This window comes from Pan troglodytes, chromosome 5 (genome assembly GCF_028858775.2).
Source record: "Pan troglodytes isolate AG18354 chromosome 5, NHGRI_mPanTro3-v2.0_pri, whole genome shotgun sequence".
Classification (NCBI taxonomy): Eukaryota; Metazoa; Chordata; class Mammalia; order Primates; family Hominidae; genus Pan; species Pan troglodytes.
Window position 1 is genome coordinate 25,642,903 of NC_072403.2, and position 23,895 is coordinate 25,666,797.

At 40.2% G+C, this 23,895-nt stretch overlaps 1 long non-coding RNA gene across 1 annotated transcript in view; it reads right to left on the reverse strand.

Annotated features, from left to right (window-relative positions):
- LOC134810172 (uncharacterized) overlaps window positions 1-23,895 on the reverse strand; it is a 498,390-nt gene that overhangs the window by 386,607 nt on the left and 87,888 nt on the right. The window contains exon 9 of the long non-coding RNA XR_010157579.1: window positions 2,645-2,692. This is a non-coding gene — a long non-coding RNA (uncharacterized LOC134810172). The remainder of the gene's footprint in view (window positions 1-2,644; window positions 2,693-23,895) is intronic.

Here is a 23,895-nt window from a genome sequence, read left to right on the forward strand (position 1 = left end):
ACTCACACACACATTTCTTGACATCCTCGTAATTTGACCTCTAAAAACCTCAGGTCTTTGAAAATACCTGTCAAAAAAATACTATCACCGTCTCTCTGCAGTGGTAGTTTAATGCCCTTAAAACCCTCACTCCTAGCTCTACCTTTAGGAACAAGAAAACAATTTTTCAATACCTGAACAAGAGCAGAGGATGATTAAGATACAAATTTTATATGCTAGTTTATTTTATTTCTAATTATATTCTTAGTAAATGATGTTAATATTTAATGGGAATGACTTTGACACTCAGTGCTTTGCCCAGTAAAACCAGAGCCCTTAGCATTTTATTGGCACTAAAGCAGTCAGCTGTGACACAGGATAACGGCAAGGGTAAAGAAGATCTGCTCCGTCCCTAAATTAAATGTCTCCTCAATGACTCAAATGTTCAGGTAGAAACAGCAGTTGCTCAAAGAAAATGACTCCTTTACACTGAAAAACAATCAACAGAGCGTTTCCCACAAATCCAAGGAGACGGTAACACATAGAGAGGAGATCATAATAATTTTAATGGGTGTTGACAATATTATCATAATAGAGTTGCCTGTTTAAACCAATGCTGACCCTACTGCATGTGTATGTACAATGTGGTTTAAGTAAACCGAAGCAGATGCAATACATATAATTCAGAAAGAACTGGAAGGATTGTCTACTCCTCTTGCTGTCAATGAGAAAAGGGTGAAACAAATGACTTACTGAACACTGTATATTTCAACAGCATTGCCTCTCATGTTCAACACAAAAATCACAAAGGCAGTCATTGGTGAGGATCCCTTGTCTGCTAGATCACTATTCTCCAGCATGTTATGATGCCCATTAAATGAAAGATAAATTATAGGTGTTTGTTTATTTTACAATGATTTACATATGACTTCTCATGCTGTATATTTCCTTAGTGCACATAAAAATATGACTTGAGTGAAACATCTCCTACAATTTTACTACTTGCCTCTTGACTAGCCTGACGTGTCCATGGCCAAGTCGCTAGGTTTTTTGTTTGTTTTGTTTTGTTTTTGTTGTTGCTTTGGGTTTTTTTGGTTTTGTTTTTGAGACAGAGTTTTGCTCTTGTTGCCCAGGCTGGAGTGCAATGGCGCGATCTAGGCTCACCACAACCTCCGCTTCCCAGGTTCAAGCGACTCTCCTGCCTCAGCCTCCTGAGTAGCCTGGATTACAGGCATGCACCACAATGCCTGGCTAATTGTTTGTATTTTTAGTATAGACGGGGTTTCTCCATGTTGGTCAGGCTGGTCTTGAACTCCTGACCTCAGGTGATCCGCCTGCCTGGGCCTCCCAAAGTGCTGGGATTACAGGCATGAGCTACTGGGCCGGCCGTAAAGTAGGCTTTATACAGAAGATACATTTCATCCATTTAGCTTAGTAGCATGTAAACAGACAGTAACTTAATGCCAAGCTACTTCATGAAGCATCATCATCAAAATTATTGTTTTCATGTATCTATTTCTGTGTGGCTCTATACTAGGCATTATGAAAAGTCGGAATGAAAATATCTAGCCCTTTCAGGATATACAATTTAACACAAAATGGGAAAAATCAGCATACTCATATAGACACTAAGCAGAAGCAGAAGATTAGTATGTTTTATTATATTAAATGGTTAGATGAATGAAAAGGAGTTGTAAGATTTCACTTCAGGATGGTTAGGGTCTCACATGAAAATATCAACCTCTCAGGCTGGGTGCGGTGGCTCACGCCTGTAATCCCAGTACTTTGGAAGGCCGAGGCGGGCAGATCCTGAGGTCGGGAGATCAAGACCATCCTGGCTAACACAGTGAAACCCTGTCTCTACTAAAAAAAATACAAAAAATTAGCTGGGCGTGGTGGCGGGCACCTGTAGTCCCAGCTACTCGGGAGGCTGAGGCAGCAGAATAGCATGAACCCGGAAGGTGGAGCTTGCAGTGAGCTGAGATCGCGCCACTGCACTCCAGCCTGGGTGACAGAGCAAGACTCCGTCTCAAAAAAGCAAAAAAAGAAAGAAAAAGAAAATATCAACCTCTCTGTCCTGAAGGCTTATTTGAGGAGTTGGGTTTGAAGAGTTGCCTTAATCATTAATCAGAGGAGCTTGTCAAGGGTTTCAGAGAAAAGGAACACTCCAGAAGAGACCAAAGCATAGAGTAACTGATAACAGGGGCATGATTACTAAGAGAGCCAAGGGGAATCTTCAGTGCAGTGGAGCTCGATGTAGTTCAAGATCAGTTAAATATATTTCATTTATATACCACCCCCCTTTGTGAATCCATTCATTCGGCCAGGTAGACCTAGTGTTTTCTAATGCTTATCTATTACTCCAGAAGACTCTATTTGCTTTGAGTTCCTAAATACGTCAAGTCAGCAATCTCTAAAAACCTATATTAGAAAAATATTTACATTTAAGAATAGTCCCTCAATTTCACTTAATTTCTAGTGTGGATAGTTCAATCAACACTGATTGAGCCATCTACACTAGGAAAATTTTGGCATCTTGTGTTCTCTCGAAATTATATAGTTCTTTGATTCTTTTAGGCTAGAAGTTCTTCAAGTGATTCTGCTGCACATTGAAGTTGAAAACGACTGCTTTATACCTGTCAGGCAATGGAGCATGCACACTTACCCAGGCTCTCTTTGTTAGAACAGGCATTTCGGCTCAACTGTACAAATACTGCAAGAAAAAAAAAACGGTTTTATAGCTGAATATTAACATTGAAAATGGCATATTTCTGTTGGTCATAAATACTCTCTCAAATGGGAAAACATTGTTAAATACTGTGCACTTATAAACTTTCAGAGTAGTCAGCATTGTAAATAGTGGTGTTTTATAAACTATTTTCCAATACATTGCCAATGAAGACAATAGACAAGAAGCTCCCAAGGGTCTTCATTCCCCTCCTGGGTCTCCCAGTGATAAGGACGCTAATAGGCTGAGATCTCACAGAATTTCAATAAGAGTGTCAGAGGTATTTGAACCAAAGCAACTCCATCTTGAATAGGGGTTGGGTAAAAAAAGACTGAGATCCCACTGGGCTGTATTCCCAGGTGGTATTACTCACAAGATGAGATGGGAGGTCGGCACAAGATACAGGTCATAAAGACCTTGCTGATAAAACAGCATGCGGTAAAAGAAGCTACCAAATCCCACCAAAGCCAAGATGGCTAAGAAAGTGACCTCTGGTTGTCCTCACTGCTCATTATATGCTAATTATAATGCATTAGCATGCTAAAAGACACACCCAACAGCATCATGACAGTTTACAGATGCCATGGCAACATCAGGAAGCTACCCTATATGGTCTAAAAGGGGGAGGAAACCTCAGTTCCGGGAATTGTCCACCCCTTTCCCAGAAGACTTATGAAGAATACACCCCTTGTTTAACATATAACCAAGAAATAACTTAAGTATTATCCGTGGAGCAGCCCAAGCTGCTGCTCTGTCTGTGGAGTTGCCATTCTTTATTCCTTTGCTTTCTTAACAGATTTGCTTTCAATAAACTTGCTTTCTTAATAAACTTGACTGGAATACTTTCTTGTGTGAGATCCAAGAGCCTTCTTTGGGATCTGGATTGGGCCCCTTTCCGATAACAAGAATTCACTTTTCTGTGTATGACAGGTGAGAGGATGGCCCCCCGGGAAGAAAGTTTGGAAAAAGTCTCCTGGACCGGAAGTGGAAGGGAGGAAGGGAGGGAGGGAGAGAGGGAAAGAGGAAGTGGGGAAAAAAGACCTGAGATGTCTTTCTTGACCACAGGCAGGTCCTTCATGGTCCTTTTCCTGGCAGATCTTAGACATCTCATGTGCTTTGCCCAGTTCTCACTGTTGATGCCTAGAAATTAATGGTTTCATAGTGGGATAATGCCATTCCTCTGAAGTCTAGGTCTGATACCCATCAGCAGTATTTAAAACCACACAACCCTTTTTGAAATACCAAAATAGCTAAGCCGAATAAAAAATATAAACTTTGACAGGCAAACTAAGATGCTTTCATGCATTTTATGCTAAAACCCTACCAACTCTCCGTAAAACTCTTTACCTGCGTTCGCCCCATCCCCCGCTTCGCATTGTTCTCAGTAATGAAGACCTCCTTGCCATCACTAACACCAATTAGCTTACACCAAACTTCAGGACGCCAAGGAAAAGGAAAAATCACTCCTCCAGCAGCGGTCATTTAAGAAAAAAAAAATTGATAATAATGTGGAACTCCCTCCAAAATTAGCCTACACCGTGATATAAATTGGTTTTCTTTGTGATCTAAAATTGACTCGCAGTTGACTAGTTAGAAAATAGTTGCTGAAAAGCCGGGGCCTTGGAGCTTTCGGATCCTGCCCGCCTTTCATCATGTAAACAAACGCATCAGATTTAAAGCTTTCCCATAATTGTTATGCTAACCTTGGAGCGCAACCTCTCCATTTGCATTTGAAGGAGCTAAATATTAGGCAGGAAAGAAAGTGCTCTTTTTGAAAGCCTGAGAAAATGTCCCCGCTCGGGGCTGCTCCGCCATCTGGGCCGCGGGCTGGGCGCGCGGCTCCCGCCCCCAGCTCCTTGGCAGAGGCGCCGGAGGAAGGGGCGCCGCGAAGGGCCGTCATCTTGTTGGAAAAGAATGCAGAAATGCCCCCCTAAGGCTGAATGAGCACCACTTCCACACTCAGGGCGGGGGAGGCCGGGGGACGTGGGAGCGGCGCGCCAGGAGCGAGGCGTCCCTGGTGACAGCGCGTCCCGAGGGCTCTCCCTTTTCCCAGAGCGCATACCAAAGGCCGACTCCTTTGCAGGCTCCACGAGCCCCATTCGCGGTGGAAAGGGGCGTTCCAGACTGCAGGGTGAAGGGCTCCGGTGTGTGTGGTGTGTGTGGTGTGTGTGTGTGTGTGTGTGTGTACGCGCGCGCACGCCCTTAAGGAAAAATCCATCTTTTATAAGTGCTGTGGCCCACTTTTAACTGGATCTCGTGGAGTACTCAGATACAGCCGGTATACTGAAGGCTAATAGCATCAGCACACTTTCGCGCATTAATCTTGGAGTAATTAAAAATAAAAACAGTGAGCTATGGGGTTTTGTTAAACAAGGGAGAAAAAAGGTTCCAACCTCCCATCAGCCTATTCTGGGGGAATCCAGAGAGCCCATGCATCCCTCTACCTTTTCATGCAACCTGCACACAAAGCATGTCTATCGGGAGTCACGGGGAAATCATTCCTGGGAGAATATCTAAGGCATCATAAACCAGAACAGAGCTGGAGGGGGATAAGATGCTGCTAGATTGAAAGAATGTAATTATTTTCTTTCACCACTTCTCATTTTAATCTCATTTCTAATATAACTCAAAGGTGCTTTGATTTTAAAATGATTTTTCTGCTGTCAGAATTAGCATTTTTCACTAGTCCTAGGAGACATTCCAGAGGAGAACGGCATTTTTATTTTCCTTTTCTCCCCCCATGATTTCACAAAGGCTTCTCATGCATCGCTGGACTGTATTACAAAGTTAGGGGATTTTTTTCCCTCTCCTCAAAGGAAGATCATTGAGGCTGCAAGTAACCCTGGTAGCTGCTAGGAGATGGAATTCTTCAGGCTAAAACTGCATGTTGCACAAATAACTGGCAAAAAGAGGAATGCAGGGCAGCACTTGAGTCCTCCACAGGAGCAGAAAAGATGCAGGAGTGACCCTGCAGAAAATATTGGGATAAAAAAAGGACAGTTTTTTGTTTTTCTTAGCCATAAACTAAATATCAGTGTTTGACAAGTCTCTAAAATGCACCAGTTGCTATTCATTCTATTTACTTCATAAGTATTTATTAAGGGCTACGTGTTTTGTTTGTTTGGTTCTTAGGAGTCAGAACTTGGCCTCAGGCAGACCTGGGTTCTCACACTTAATTACCTTAGAGGCCCCAAAACAGTTACTTAGCCTTGCTGAATCTCGGTGTTTTCATCTGTAAAATGGGTGTTTTGTGCCCATCTCAGGGGACTATTTTCAGGATTAAAAAGCTCAGTGCCTAGCACATAGTAAGCAACCCATAAATCATCTTCATCATCATTGTGGTCACTGTCTTGTCTCTGAAGACTTTAAAAGGATCTTTTATAACTTAAATGAAGCAAATGAAGAAAGCATCCAAACATATTTATTTGTTGCCAAATTCTTTTCTAGCTGCTGGAGATAAACAGCTCCTTTGTAGAGGGTAGACAATGAGGGTGGAGGAGAGGATAGGATGACAGGGGTCCTCAGCCCTGGTTGCACATTTGAATCACCTGGAAAGATTTTGCAAAACCAAGTCCCACCTGATTGCATGGAATAGCACCTAGGCATTGTTTTTCGTGGTGTTGTTTTCAATTCCCAGGTGATTCTAATGTACAATCAGGGTTAAAAAACACTAACTTAGAAGCTGTCACCATTATCCAAGTGAGAGATGCTGGTAGCTTTTATCAGAGTGATAGAAGTGGAGATGCTCAGAGATGGTCATAGTCAGGACACGTATTAGAGGTAGAAGCAAATCAACCTGCTAATGGATTGAAAGTGATGAGGATGGGTGAGGAGACAAAGAGGAATCAGGAACCTCCTAGTTTGGGACGACAGTACAGATGATGATTCCATTTCCCAGGATGGAGAAAATGAAGGGAATACAGGCTGGGGAATGGAAACCATAGAGCTGAAGACTGGAACAAAAATACTGACCATGTTATGTATGAGATGCTTATTGGACATATATTAATATAACATTAACCTCATTTGTAAGTGGACAAATCCAGCAGGCAGTTGATTTGCAAAGAAGCCAGAACACTAAATGTCATGTGTCTGAGCACTGCCAAAAAAAACTTTCTGTGAAGATGAAAATACTCTAAATCTGCACTGTCCAATACAGCAGCCGCCAGCCACGTGTGCGTATTGAGCATCTCAAATCAGGTTAGGCTGGTGTGGCTGAGGAACTGAATTTTAATTTTATTTTATTTTAATTGGCTTAAATTTAAACAGCCATATGTGGCAGGTGGCTATCCTATTTGACAAATTAGGTATGTATTGATGATTCCCATCTTTATATATTTGGCCTGAACTACTTCTTTCAGAATCTGACTTCTCACCACTTGCCCTAGTAACAGGTCAAAGCCACTATCATCTCCAGTCTAGAGTATTGCAACAGCCTCCTACTGTTAACAATGTCCTCCGCCCACTCTTGTCACTTCTATTATATATTCTCAAAACAGCAGCCAAAATGATCTTCACAACCTGATGTTCATTTATCATGAAAATCATACCAGGTATTTCCTCTACTTAAAGCCATATAATGACTCCCCATCTTGACACAGTAAAACCCAAAGTCCTTCCAATAGTCCACAAAAAAGCCCCCTCTTTGTCTCTCTGACACTGCTTCACACTTTTCTGTTCCTACTGTAGCACTTTTCACCTTCTGTTGTACTGTATAATTAACTCAGTTATTTTATTTATTGTCCGTCTCTGTCTTAGTAGAAAGTAGTCTCCCTTAGGGTGGGGATTTATGACTATTTTGTTTACTATTTTATCCTCTGGTACCAAAAACACAGTACCCTGATACATATTAGGCACTCAGTACACACTTATTGAATGACTGAAGCAGCATATAGATAATAGATACTCAGCCAGGTTAACCAGAGAGAAAGGCTGTAGACAGAAAATAGGAGAGGCTCCAGGATTGAGCCCTGGGCCATCCAACATTCAGAACCTCACTGTCCAATATGGAAGCCCTGGGCCATCCAACATTCTGAACCTCACTGTCCAATATGGCAGCCATATGTGGCTATTTTAGCACTTTTGAAATATGCTCATCCCAACTGAGATGTACGGTTAAGTCACAGGATTTTGAAAACGTAAGTATTTATTTTTAAAAGAAGAATGCAAAGTATCTCAATTATATCGATTACTTATTGAAATTACAGTATTTGTATATATTGAATTACATATAATATTAAAATCAATTTTATTGATTTTTTACATTTTTAACATGTAAATTAAATACTAGGATACTGAATATCACATATGTGGCTCGTGTCATATTTCTATTGGACACACTGGTTTAGAGAATGTGAAGAATAGCCAGCAGGGGATTCTGTCCAGTGAGATAGGAGAAAACAGGAGGCAAGCGTGGTGCATAAAAGATTACAGAAATAATTGTTTCATATAGGAGAGAACAGCTAACCAGATTGAATGAATGAGATACAGATGGAGAACTGACCAAGGGATTTGCCAAAATGAAGATTATTCTTAGTCTTGACAAGAGTGGTTTCAGTGAAGTTGTGTGGATGGGAGCCCTACTGGAGAGGGTTTGAAGTCAGTATGAAAAGTGAAGACGTAGAGACAACCAACGTAGACAACCCAATCAAAAATGTTTTGCTCTGAGAAGTTGTGGTTGCTGGAGGTAAACAGAGGAAAAAAATATTTAATGGGAGATATTTTTTAAGAATATTTGACAACTGAAGGAAATGATCCAGGAGAGATAAACCTGAATTGGAAAATCTTGGCTAACTACATATAATATAGAAACACGGCACTTTAAAACTGAACAGGCCCTTGAAGATCATCTTCGACAAACATTTTGCATTACAACTAAGAATTTTGAGGTTCATACAGGTGAATGATCAATGTCATACATCACAGCTGAAACCAGAATCAGAAACAACATCTACAAATGAACACTTGCTTGAATTGAGTTCATTTCTGCAGAGACAAACATTTTCAAATTCTAATATATTTGACCCACTTTTTGCCTTATAAAGCAGGATATTTCCATAATTTCTAGTGGTTCATTAAGAGCTAACATTAAGTGCAGTGGTGCAATCTCGGCTCACTGCAACCTCTGCCTCCTGGGTTGAAGTGATTCTCCTGCCTCAGCCTCCCAAGTAGCTGGGATTACAGGCACACGTCCCTATGCTCAGCTAATTTCTGTATTTTTAGTAGAGACAGGGTTTCACTATGTTGGCCAGGCTGGTCTCAAACTCCTGGCCTCAAGCAATCCACCCGCCTTGACCTCCCAAAGTGCTGGGATTACAGGCATGAGTCACTGGCCTTATGTGTCAATTATTTTTAATTGATACATAATAATTGCACACATTTATGGGATACAGAGTGTTATTTCAATATAAGTATACAATGTGTAATAATAAAATCAGAGTAATTAGCATATACATCATTTCAAACATTTATCATTTCTTTGTGTTGAAAACATTCAAAATCTGCTCTTCTAGCTATTTGAAAATATACAATAAATTGTTAATTACTGTCACCCTATAGTACTATAGAACACTAGAACCTATTCCTTTTATCTAGCTGTGATTTTGTATTTATCAACCAACTTCTGGCTATCCCTCACTTCCCAGCCTCTAGTAAGCACTATTCTACTCTCTACTTCTATAACATAAACTTTTTTAGCTTCTGTATAAGATTAAGAACATGCAATATTTGTTGTTCTGTGCCTGGCTTATTTCACTTAATGTAATGTCCTCCAAGCTCATCCATGTTGCATTGAATGACAGGACTTTGTTCTTATTTATGACTGAATAGTATTCCATTGTGTACATTTACATACCACATTTTCTTTATCCATTCATCCATTCATGCACACAGGTTGATTTCATGTCTTGGCTATTGTGAGTAGTGCTACAATAAACATGGAAGTGTATATATCTCTTTGATATATTGATTTCCTTTACTTTGGATATATACCCAGTAGTTGGATTGCTGGATCATGTGATAGTTCTATCTGAAGTTTTTGAGGAAACTTCATACTGTTTTCCATAATAATTGTATTAATTTACATCCCCACCAACAGTGTATGACAGTTTTCCCTTCTCTGCATTCTTGGTTAATTTTTTCTTTTTGGTAATAGCCATTCTAAGTAGGATGAGATGATATTTCATTGTGGTTCTGATTTGCATTTTCCTGATGATTAGCAATGTCAAGGACTTTTTCATATACCTGTTGGCCATTTGGTTTTTTGTTTGTTTGTTTCTTTGTTTTTTGTTTTTTTGAGGCAGAGTCTCCCTCTGTCACCCAGGCTGGAGTATAGTCGCGCAATCTTGGCTCACTGCAACCTCCACCTCCCGAGTTCAAGCAGTTCAGCCTCCTGAGTAGCTCGGACTACAGGCACATGCCACCACACCCAGCTAATTTTTGTATTTTTAGTAGAGACAGGGTGTCACCATATTAGTCAGGCTGGTCTCGAACTCCTGACCTCAGGTGATCCACCTGCCTTGGCCTCCCAAAGTGCTGGGATTACAGGCAAGAGCCACCGTGCCCGGCCCTTTTGGCCATTTGTATATCTTCTTTTGAGAGATGTCTCCTCATTTGCCCATTTTCTTATAGTCTGGATAATTCCCATGTTAGATGCAGTAAATTTGGTTTTCTGCTTATCCTGAGGTCAAAAAAACATGTTTATCCAAACCCTATTGAAAATCTTTAAATGTCTTGTTTTCCTTTCCTTACCATGTAGGAAATTGAACATAATTTGATATTTTTAATGACTCAATATTTTTCAGTGCCTCAGAGCATCACGTTCAATAAAATTTCACTATATATCTAGCACTTCAGGTGTAGATATATAGTGAATATACGGAGGGATATTTTACATTGTTTATTTCTATAAACTTCGTAGTATAATACCATACTTATTTTATTTGCTTTTTTTTTTCTCAAAAAGGTGAGGTAGAATACAGTGTCAGGTAAGGAGGTTACCTGTTAATTCAAGTCTTACCACCTTTTTTCTATCTCTTGAACACTAAAATGATACAATACTGCTAACTCATCAAAAATACAACATCTGTTAAGGGGTTTGGGTTTGAGGTTTTGTTTTTGTTGTTGTTATATTGCTGATGTGTTTGTGGTGATTTTTCCACATCCCTCACTTAGAAATTGTTATGAACAGTAATACATCTTCACAAGATGACTACGCTGAGTTGAGTCATTCTGTGGCCACAAAGAGGCATGCTTTCACATACAAGTGGACTCAGATGAATTACTTGGTATCACAGAAGAAAGATATATGTGAACTTGACCACATACCTTTTTTCCACTCTAGTTCCACATCAGTACCTATCCTTCCCCAGTCCAAGGCTGATCCTTATATCACACCTTATTTGTTTTCTCACAGTACACACTAGCTCAGGTCTCACCAGCTATAAACTTTCCTCACCCCTTCCTTACTGCATATCTTCCTTTTGCTACCACACCTCTGGAAAAAAGTACTTTGCATCCACTGTCTCTGATTCCTCCTAATCTTCCATGTAGAGACCCTTCTCAGTCTTTATTTTTCTTAATTTCCCAGGGGTCTCTGACATAGTTGAATCTTTCATCTGGAAACTAACTCTCTAACTCTCTTCTCTAAACTACCATTTTACCTTTTCCTTTTTCCCTCTTTTTTTTTTTTTTTGGAGACAGAGTCTTGCTCTGTCACCAGGCTGGAGTGCAGTGGCGCGATCTCAGCTCATTGCAAACTCCACCTCCTGGGTTCAAGCGATTCTCTTGCCTCAGCCTCCCTAGTAGCTGGGATTACAGGCATGTGCCACCACGCCTGGCTAATTTTGTATTTTTAGTAGAGACGGGGTTTCTCCATGTTGGTCAGGCTAGTCTCAAACTCCCGACCTCAGGTGATCCGCCCTCCTTAGCCTCCCAAAGTGCTGGGATTATAGGCATGAGCCACTGCGCCTGGCCAATTTTTTGTATTTTTAGTAGAGACGGGGTTTCGCCATGTTGGCTAAGATGGGTTTCGACCTCTTGACCTCGTGATCTGCCCGCCTCGGCCTCCCAAAGTGCTGGGATTACAGGCATGAGCCACCGTGCATGGCCAACCTTTTCCTCTCTTTTCTCCTCCTTCCCCTCTGCCCACTTCTTGGTCTCCCTCACTAGTTCTTCCCTGTGTGCTGCCTGAAGATCTGTCTTCCCAGAGTTTCAACCTCAGGCCTCTCCTCCCCTTCTTCTACTCTCTGTGAGTTATTTCATCCACTTCCCAAGCCCTAATTACCACCAATACCCTGAACTCAGAAGTTTCTTGAGCTCCAACTGCATATATTTAGTAATCTCTGGGCATCTCTACCTGGATGTCCTGGGAGTTACCTCAAAATTACTACATCTCAAATCAAACCCATTGGCCAAGCTGTTTCCTCATGAATTACTGGAACCAACCAGTTACCTAGTCACCCAAGCCAGAAATCTCATAGTTCCTTTCAATCCTGCTTTCCCTTCAACTCCTGCAGTCAACTGATTTTACCTTAAGTACTGATAACAATCTGCAGATTTATATTTATGTTTGTATACATTTATATATTTGTAAAAATACACTTTTCCTCAAATCTGGTATGTGGCATTCGTTTAGATGGTCACCCTTTTCCTCTGGTTTTCCTCTTTCCAGTTGTTCAATGGGGAGTTGCTCCTCCTTTCCCATCCTGCACATTGTTTCCAGGCTCATCTTTCCAAAACTCCAGAACACAAATTTGAACTATTATTGCTCTTCCTGAAAACTTTTGTGGGCCACCTTCCCCACCCCCACCATGGAATAACGTTCAGAATATTTGTCAGAGCACGTCATGTCCTCACATCTCGCTTTAGCCTGCCAACCCCAATGCCTCTGCACATGCTCCTACCACAATGCTCACTCTCCCTGCCCGACACACCCCTGGCTATCTCCCCCACCTGGAGCTCCTACTCCACCTTCCAGACATCTGGTCAAAACCTCTTTTATAGCATTCGTTACAATGCATTATAATTATTAGTTTGCACGTCTCCCACGACATTGTCTTGTCATTATTAAATGACATAAGCTGCTTAAAAAACAGGGAGCCTGTTTTTCTCACTGTTGTATTTACACCGTATAGCATCATACTTGGTTGGTGTAAGATGTGTTGGACTTGAATGACTTAGTGGTGTACTCTGTCTCAGTGAGAGAACCGATCTGGTCTAATGAGCTAATCTTCATTGCCTACCCTGTTGACAGGTTTCCTCCCAGACACAAGAGACAGGTGATTTCTGCCTTCAGACACAGTGTGTCTTCCTGATTTGTGACAAGAGGAACAGCCCCCCGTTTTCTTCATTCTTCCCAGGAGAATAAATTGCATTACACAACTGTGGGGTCGACATGCTTTATCAAGGGCATACTCTGTTGATCTGTTCCAATCTTCCTTGTCTCTCCTGTTCGTTCTCTGAGCCTGTCAGCCCTTTTTCAAAAGTGAAAACACCACAAAACATTTCTGTAATAACATGGTGTATATTATCACATTAGCTACAGTTATAATAAAAGTGGCTATATAATCAGATTATACTTTCCTCATAGCCATAGGAATAATGGTGCTTTATCAGGAAATGTGTATAACCAAATGGAAACTCACTAATGCAACAGGAAATTATCAAACATAATATAATTCAGGAGTCTCAAACTGCTAGTGTCTCAGTAGGTATAGGGGAAAAAAAATCTATTTTACTGTAATGAAACTCTTAAAAGAGACCTGCTTATTACTTTTGTAAAAAGTGCTCAGCATATGTTTTCTCCTTATGCAATGATTTCTTGTTTTGTTTTGTTTTTACTTGAATGCTATTTGTGAATTTTTGTTGAATATCGGAAGAATACAAAAGTTATCAGTGGTTAAGGTAAAAAGTCATTCAATTTTTAAAAATATGGACTCATACTGTCAAACTGCTAAGAAGGTTTCCAAACAGCTTCTGTAAGTATAATCCACATAACAAAATATCAGTACCCTATGTATTGTGAAAAGTGACAAGCTTTCTACTTGTGTGCACAAACAGATAAGCAAGACGATACATAGCACGTCATTTAGCCAGTGCTCAAATTCTACCCAAAAATTAACTTTGATTTACATCCAAAACCATAAACAAATATACAAAATCTATGTAGTTGCGATTTTTGCCTTTGCTAAACACTTGTTTCATGATAGCCATAGTATCAAATTCAAATAAAAAATTAAATGACTTTTCTGCTTCACAATAAATCAAACTCTTGCTGGAATTTAAAGGAAGTACAAAGAGTTTATTTTACATTCTCGAAAAAATTCTCCACTAGTCCAGGATTAGGGAAAGAGAGACTAAATCAAGGGACAAGGCAGAAATTCAGTCCAAAGACATATTTCCTATGCCATCTCTATGTATGTGCATATGTATATACATGTTGATAGATGGTATATATATGTAATAGCTGTATAGATGGATACCTACTAATACAATATATACATAAATAAATATGTCTATATTAATATCACATATAAATATTAATATATACATAAATAGAATATATTTTATATACTAGTAATATGTGTTAATTATTTTATATTAATAATTATTATAATTATTGATTATAAATGTGTTATAGTTGATATATTAAAGGTGATATGTTAGTGTATATTATAAATGTGGTATATATACTACGTAATATACAATATGTATATATTGGATAATATTATGTGCATAATGAGTAAGTGGCGATCTCCCACACTGGGAACTTAGAAGGAGAGAAGTCTGTTTAAATGAGCTCTTCAGTGGCCTACTCTACTGAGGTGCAGACCTCTTCTGACCTGAATTCCCAACCTATGAGAACATAGGTTTCAACAACTGAAACCAAGTGAAGGCACTTAGGATAGACTGGAAATACTCATTTCCACCACTTGGGCCTTTTGGCTATTTTGTTTCCTATCCTGTCTTGTTTCCTACCAGAACATCTCTGCTTTTCAGTCTCAGTATCTGATTTGACCTTGGGGGGCTGCAGCCATGTGAACCAGCCCAGCAGCCACCCTTCCACTGATGGCACAGCTGTTCTCCCCTCCAACATCTAAATGTAGCACAAAAGGAGAATGAGATTTGGTAACAATAAAACCAGATACATTGGTTTATAGTTTTAAAAATCATGCTATTCCATGGCAATCATTAAAAAGTCAGGAAACAACAGGTGCTGGAGAGGATGTGGAGAAATAGGAACACTTTTACACTGTTGGTGGGACTGTAAACTAGTTCAACCATTGTGGAAGTCAGTGTGGCCATTCCTCAGGTATCTAGAACTAGAAATACCATTTGACCCAGCCATCCCATTACTGGGTATATACCCAAAGGACTATAGATCATACTGTTGTGAAGACACATGCACACGTATGTTTATTGCGGCATTATTCACAATAGCAAAGACTTGGAACCAACCCAAATGTCCAACAACGATAGACTGGATCAAGAAAATGTGGCACATATACACCATGGAATACTATGTAGCCATAAAAAATGATGAGTTCATGTCCTTTGTAGGGACATGGATGAAATGGGAAATCATCATTCTCAGTAAACTATCGCAAGAACAAAAAACCAAACACTGCATATTCTCACTCATAGGTGGGAATTGAACAATGAGATCACATGGACACAGGAAGGGGAATATCACACTCTGGGGACTGTTGTGGGGTGGGGGAGGGGGGCGGGATAGCATTGGGAGATATACCTAATGCTAGCTGACGAGTTAGTGGGTGCAGCGCACCAGCATGGCACATGTATACATATGTAACTAACCTGTACAATGTGCACATGTACCCTAAAACTTAAAGTTAATTAAAAAAAAAAAATCATGCTATTCCAACAACTTTACTCTGTCATTCCACATGGCAACTTGGAGATTGGTGGGGGTGTTTGGAGACTATAGGGAGAAATAAGAGCCAATGTAGGATGGGGACAGGTGGTGTTATAGGATGGCGACAGGTGGTATTAATTGAAAATTATATATCAAGGAAAAAATCATCTTGGTCTGTAGTTTGAGAACAAAGCCAAAGGAATAAACAAGCACCGCAGGAAGTGTCTTTGTATATGCAGAATCAAGACAGAAAACCAGTTTTCTATCCTTCAGAACAAACCCTTTATCCTCGTAGACGGGAAGTAATCAAGATTCCGTAAACATCTCCAATGTCTCCAACAGTTCCTGACTGCCCAGCTTCTTCTCTTTTGTCACTAGTTACCATTGCCTTGGTCATTTCAATGCATTTCTGTCCAGATTTGGACTCCCTGCCTTCCTTTATGCAATTGATGATACTGTTTCTCAGAGCACTGTAGCCCCTACAAGCCAGATCTTGGTAGAGGACCCCCATGTCCGGGAGGCCACACAATAAATGTGGAGCAGAGAAGTCACACGGAAACTCACTCAAGTTACATTACGCTTAAATATCCTGATTTGATGAGGTACAGATTTGTAATGAATCATCACCCCCTTAATAATACTGGCTTTGGCCGGGCGCAGTGGCTCATGCCTGTAATCCCTGCACTTTGGGAGGCCGAGGTGGGTGGATCATGAGGTCAGGAGATCAAGACAACCCTGGCTAACACAGTGAAACCCCGTCTCTACTAAAAATACAAAAAATTAGCCGGGTGTGGTGGCGGGCGCCTGTAGTCCCAGCTACTCAGGAGGCTGAGGCAGGAGAATGGCGTGAACCCAGGAGGCAGAGCTTGCAGTGAGCCGAGATCGCACCACTGCACTCCAGCCTGGATGACAGAGAGAGACTCTGTCTCAAAGAAAAATAAATAAATAAATAATGATAATAATAATACTGGCTTTTTATATCTCAAGCCCAGAATTTAAAAAGTCTTGTATTAGAACCATTCCGTTTAGGTTACAGGAGGACAAGTCACAAAGACACAGACTTCATTTGTCCTGTCTTTTTGTATTTTGTGCATCAAAAAATCCTTAAGCACAGAAATCACTCTGAAAATGCTCTGCCTGGCTATCAACGGCCCAGAGATTCAGAGTAAAGGCTCTCTTACCATAATGCTTCTGTCTGATCCCTGGCTCATGCATTTTAAAGGGGCCAGACCTTGGCATTTAATTTAAACTCTGTATACTTTAACCTCCTCATCTGGAAATGAGGGGTAGTAGTAATAATAATAATAGCCATATGGACTTATTATGAATATTAAATGAGACAATATGTGTGATGCGCTTGGTACAGTGCAGGGCATGAAGTAGTAAATGTTGGTTTTTATGACTTAAATAATGTATTGCTGGTAATAATGATCACTATTGTTCATTCACAATTAATATTAAGAATAAATATGTTATTTATTCTTTATATTGTCAAATACATTTTGCTTAAAGTTTAGTATTATTGCTAAAATATGTAGCAGTCTTTGTGTTATTTCAGCTATCACAAAGAATATATTTTGTATAATCATTCTAAGGAAACAATGGGCCGGGCAAGGTGGCTCACGCCTGTAATCCTAGCACTTTGGGAGGCCGAGGCAGGTGGATCACCTGAGGTCAGGAGTTCGAGACCAGCCTGGCCAACATGGTGAAACCCAATCTCTACTAAAAAGACAAAAAATTAGCCAGGCGTGGTGGCGGACACCTGTAATCCCAGTTACTTGAGAGCCTGAGGCAGGAGAATCACTTGAACCCGGGAGGTGGAGGTTGCAGTGAGCCGAGATCGCGCAACTACATTCCAGCCTGGGCAACAAGAGCGAAACTCCAATCTCAGAAAAAAAAGGAAACAAAAACATGAATAACTTCCAGACATAAGCCTATGGATGCCAAACAGCTTCATAGAGTCACATATGGCTGCAATGATTTCCCATCGTTTCTCCTGTCTCTGCTCCACTATGAAAATCTTGTCAATTAACCTATATCATGTCTAAACCCAAGGTATCCCTGGTCACCTAGGATCTTTAATCACTGTGGTTCAAAGTAAGCACAGGCTTCTGAGACAGAAGAAATACTAGCTTTTGCTTTTTGAAACCCAGAAGTGCATTTCTCTACTTCCACAGAGAAATGGTCCCAAATGTAGCAGGAAGAACATGGACTGCACCAGGACTGTGGATGGACCTGGAGGGGACAAGCTGGTGGTAGAGTGAGGATGCTGAACATATGGGAAAGTGTCCTAGAGTCCGAGGCTTTCAGCAGGTCTCTCCTTGAGAGATGGGGCCATAGTTGGGGAGAGAAACTGGAGGAAATTTTATATAGAACTTAGAGTAGGCAAAAAAGCATGATGTTATTAGAGGTTAGACCCTTCAGTTGAATAGATTCTACAGTAGACACAGGCTCTGATTTAAAAAAAAAAAAGGACATATAGGAGTATTCATTGCACAGCTAAGTTAGTTTTAAAATGTGACTGAGGCCAGGTGCGGTGGCTCATGCCTGTAATCCTAGCACTTTGGGGAGGCCAAGGTGGGTGGATCACCTGAGGCCAGGAGTTCAAGACCAGCCTGGCCAACATGCCGAAACACGTCTTTACTAAAAATACAAAACATTAGCTGGGCTTGGTGGTGGGCGCCTATAATCCCAGCTATTCGGCTGAGGCAGGAGAATAGCTGCAACCTGGGAGGCAGAGGCAGCAGTGAGCTGAGATCGGCCCACGGCCCTCCAGCCTGGGCAACAGAGCGAGACTCTATCTCAAAAAAAAAAAATAAAATAAAATAAAATAAAAAGTGACTAAGTAGAAACAGTTAGATCTTGGCCCCAAATTTGGGGCACCTTGTCACGCAGATTCTCTGACTTGCATATTAGATGCTCTGTTCTTTCCTAGATGAGTCTGGAAGCAATTGCATAGACAACCATTTTAGTCATATAACTTCATTCTTAGAAGATTCTTAACCAGTAACTGAGAATAAGTTTTGTTTCTATTTAAAGATGGTGAGAGTAATTACTGAATCATAATGCTGAGACATCCTGTTTGGCATCAAACGCTCTACCGATGCCAAACAGACTTTTCTTTCCTTACCTGAAGGAGAATGCCAGTAGGCCTTTATGTCACCTATCAGGAGTTCTCCTGTTCATCATCATTCTGAATTACCTTAATTACACATTTAAAAATCAAACTCATGTCCACAGTATGAGTATCGGCAGACTCTATACATTGCCATGATCATTCTACTTTAATTTTTATTAAGAACAACTGTGGCTCTCTCTATTCAAGGGATTCCCAAGATTTTACGGTTCTTTTGTTTGGAGAGAGAAAAACAGAAGTCAAAGATCAGAGAAGCCTTCATGAAATTGATGGACTAATAGTGGACAGCTTAGCATGCATGCTAGCATGTAACTTTCACCACCTCATTCCCTATCCCACACTTTTCAATCACAAAGTAAGTTCTAGTGTTGTGACTCCATTCTTGTCTCTTTGTGCTACATGTGAAAATTTGGGGAAGCATGTTGGTTACTCTGTAAAAGCCTTTAGCAGATTTACTTCCATTTGATCCCATGAGTTTGGAGAGTGAACCTCTCTAACCCCTAAAGGGGGCTTTCCTGTTTCATGACACCAGCCGTGAGACTATCTCAGTCTTAGCAAATGTACGAAGTCTCCAAATGCTCATCAACTTCCTTAAATGCTGTTAAAGAACTGTCCCTCCAGAAAGGGTTTGGAGTGTATTGGTTGGTGAAGTATGAGTCCAGAGGTAGACTCATGTAAATAAATTTGATCCTAGCACATCTCACGTCTTTCTTTTTTAGACAATGCTGTACCTAGTGCCATTGAGTGAGTGTGTTAGGTTTTCCTCATTACCAACATTTACTTGGCATTTTCAGAAATTTCTGATGGCTGTGGCTGAGTTTTCCAGTCCCAAGGGACACAGCATTTTTCTTCCATATCTTACTTCACTGGCCCCAGGTGTGTCAAAGTCTTAAGTAAAAACTAGGGCACAATATTTTGATGTCCATGGAATCTGAAAGGGCGGAAGCCATGGTACAGTCAAACAGATCCCCACAGAAATGATCTATTCATAACTAAGAAAGGAAGACTATCACTGCATAGATGGGGGTTACCAGAAGTCACCATCATTCTTTCATTCAACAGACATTTATTTATTTGTTTGAGACGGAGTCTCACTTTGTCACCCAGGCTGTGTACAGTGGCGTGATCTCAGCTCACTGCAACATCCACCTCCTGGGATCAAGCAATTCTCCTGTGTCTGGGATTACAGGCACCTGTCACCAAGCCCGGCTAATTTTTATATTTTTAGTAGAGATGGGGTTTTGCCATGTTGGCCAGGCTGCTCTTGAACTCCTGACCTCAGGTAATCCACCTGCCTTGGCCTCCCAAAGAGCTGGGATTACAGGCAAGAACCACTACGCCTTGGACACAGGGTGGGGAACATCACACACCAGGGCATGTTGTGGGGTGGTGGTAGGGGGGAGGGATAGCATTAGGAGATATACCTAATGTAAATGACGAGTTAATGGGTGCAGCACACCAACATGGCACATGTATGCATATGTAACAAACCTGCACATTGTGCACATGTACCCTAGAACTTAAAGTACAGAAAAAAAAAGAGCCACCATGCTTATTGAGTCACATTTATTGAGCATCTACTATGATTGAGGCACTGTGGGAGATATAAATATAAATATGAAACAGTCTACTTTTAAGGAAAAACTTATGAATGACTAGCATGTACCATATTTTATATTCATTATTCCAATTCATACTTACAACAGCATTTTGAGCTTGGAAATAATTATCCCCGTTTGATAGATAAAGAAACTGAGGCTCAAAGAATATAATTCGTTTGCTCAGACAAGATCCGACAGCTGGTAAGTAGCAGAGAGAGAACTGTCTGACTCCACAATATAAAGTTACCTTCATGTGAATGAAAAGACAGTTACTGCGATAAGTAGAAATCAAGGAAATATGTGATATGTCCAAGAGAAGAAAAAATAAAATCTTATAGGATTTCAGAGGAAACAGGTAAGAACCAGACCCCACAAAAAATGAGCCCCGGCTCATCTGCTGATTGGCATAGAGCCAAACTGTCTTAGAAATACATTGGAATGTAGCGTTGCATTTACATAGATTAAAAGTTTGGGGAGAAGACAGTTCACATCTTTATGCATGGATACTGTCACACATTGGTGAATCGGTCCCCAAAATCCCCTGTCAGGAGACCAGCTGGGACTCAGTGGGGAAAAGGCCAGTAAGGACCTCTTCACCCCTAGATCATTTTCTGAAGTAGGAGCCAATCCTGTTTTCCCCTTCTGGAAAACTGATATCCACAAATTTGAAGTATAAATATCCATTTTCCACCCCAGTTGGAGCAATTATTGGCATTAAGTACTGGCTTATCTGCTGGATCTGTGAAAAAAAAAATAGGCAAACTATAAGAATATAACAAAATAAAATCACTTTTTCCACATTTGGTAGCAAACTTGAATTACTTTACATTTCTTGTACTCCATTTCTCATGTCTGAGCTCAAAATAATACAGTAATAAAAACACATTTTATATAGTACATCACAGTACAATAGAGTACATTTGTTCTCCACAATTCCTCTGAGATAAATAGGAATTCATCTCCCCATATTAGAGATGAGAAAAATAGTTCAAAGAGCTTATGATTCCAAGGTTCAGAAAAAGTGTCTTTCTAGGATTACAGAGCCAGTAAGTGCAAAGCTAGACCTGTGGGCCAGACCATCCAGGATGCTCCTTTCTAGACATGATGTGGTCTCACAATACATATGGAATTTACTCTCTACTTTTCATCATCAACGGTGACACTTCAAGAAAGTGATTGCTTGGCCAGGTGCGGTGGCTCACACCTGTAATCCCAGCACTTTGGGAGGCTGAGGCTGGCAGATCACCTGAGGTCGGGAGTTCAAGACCAGCCTGACAAACATGGAGAAACCCCGTCTCTATTAAAAATACAAAATCAGCTAGACGTGTTGGTGCATGCCTGTAATCCCAGCTACTCGGGAAGCTGAGGCAGGAGAATCCCTTGAACCTGGGAGGCGGAGGTTGCAGTAAACCGAGATCGTGCCATTGCACTCCAGCATGGGCAACAAGAGCGAAACTCCATCTCAAAAAAAAAAAAAAAAAGAAAGAAAGAGATTGCTCTTGCCAATTTTCCCCTAAGCAAAAGTCACACTAATTCACATATATCTCAGCATTTTTACCTTCAGTATGAAAGCCCCATACTTTACACAAAACTGCATCTATATTGCTGAAATTCTAATATAGCTTCGTGCTACTTTCTAGCATTGCAGAAGACTTTAAATCTTTTTCGCTCTGTCTACCCTAGATAACCATATGTAGGAAATGACACAAATGAATGGAAGAATTCCACGCACATCTAGACACGGGAATGGGTTATGATTTCAGTAATAAGCTTAGTTACAAAGCTGATCCAAAACAATCATTTAAGCAAAGCTTAGTTCATTTGAGTAAAACACAAATTAAACAATAAGTTTTCCAAACAAGATCTGAAATCATCGGCATCTCCACAGTTCCCAGGAGAAGCAAACAGGCAGGTAAAGAACCTGTGTATACATTTGCATCTGCAAATAAGGACAACTGGATGTAGCAAATCTCAGTTTTAAAAAATGTTCTTTATATAATCAGTTTTTAAATGTTTTATTTTCTTATTTACAGAACTCAAATACAACAAAACCACTGACCATATTTCAGGAACATGAAAATTATACAATGAAAAATAATTATGAAGATTTAATACTATTAAAAACATAGACATTTTTCCATGTGAACACATTCATGCTGTGAGCATGGACAGTTTACAAAGAGTCATTTCCACTCCACCTCACTCTTGCCCAATTACTTTTTGGGAAAATATTTATAATATATTTTCAAGATATTGGGTATGCACACTTCACTTAACCTGATGATATGTGTTGGGTTTAATAATGTGTTACCAAGTCATAACCTTATCATTTGGAGATAGTCTAGAGAGGCAGTCAAAATGGCCAAGTTTATGCAAAGTTGCAGAAACGAAAGACCAAATTGAATAAAAAGAAAATAACTGGCCGGGCGCGGTGGCTCACACCTGTAATCCCAGCACTTTGGGAGGCTGAGGTGGGCAGATCATGAGGTCAGGAGTTCAAGACCAGCCTGGCCAACATGGTGAAACCTCATCTCTACAAAAAATACAAAAAAAAAATTAGCCAGGCATGGTGGCGGTCACCTGTAATCTTAGCTACTCGGGAGGCTGAGGCAGAGAATTGCTTGAACCTTGGAGGTAGAGTTTGTAGTGAGCCGAGATCGTGCCATTGCCCTCCAGCCTGGGCAACAGAGCAAGACTCCGTCTCAAAAAACAAACAAACAAAAAAACTAAAAAAAAAAAAAAAAACCAACCCACCGAAAACCTAATCATTTTGGTCCCTCTTCCTTTTGCTTCAGGATTCTTTTTGTAAGTGCTACTAGAATCCTGCTCCCAGCTATCTAATCCTGGGCCTTTGCAGATCCACAGTGGCGTGAGAACCTTAGGTTATAATAATAAGATTTGAACACCACCACATTCAGCACTTCCTAAGATTCAGGGACTGGGCAGTCTTTTCACCTACATACAACCTTGCATGTAGCAAATAACATAAAACCCAGTTTGAGAGGGAGCATATCTGGAATGCAATGATGTTTCATGGAAAATGGGGTACAGACATAATTCCCCCTGAATACAGTTCATCAGTGCTTTCCACAAAAGTGAGTTTTGATGAGATATCTAGTACCTAGGAAATACAAAATATAATATGAATTTATTGGGTTGTTCAACACTCCCCCAACGTTTCACAGTTTTTAATCATTCATAATCTGAACCATTTACTCTAAGAGTTTGTGATTTGACATTCTCATTGCCATCTCGTTATTATGAAATAAATGGAAAATCTAAAACCAAATGTATATAAATAGGTTACTTTATGCTTTAATTCATGGAAAATAGTTTTTAAGTCTTTTTTATTATTTTAAGAAACGAACTAAAAGTAAGTAATCAAGAAGAATCAAAATATTGGATGTAACTGTCTAACTTCTGTATCTGTTTATTTATCTATAAAATAGGATTGACAATGTTGTCCTAAACTTACAGAGGAATATAAATGTAATAAGCCTTTTAAATCTCTGCTTTGTAAACCACAGAGAAAAAGGCGCTATGTAAATATTGTTATCTTTGTGCCTCATTATCTGAG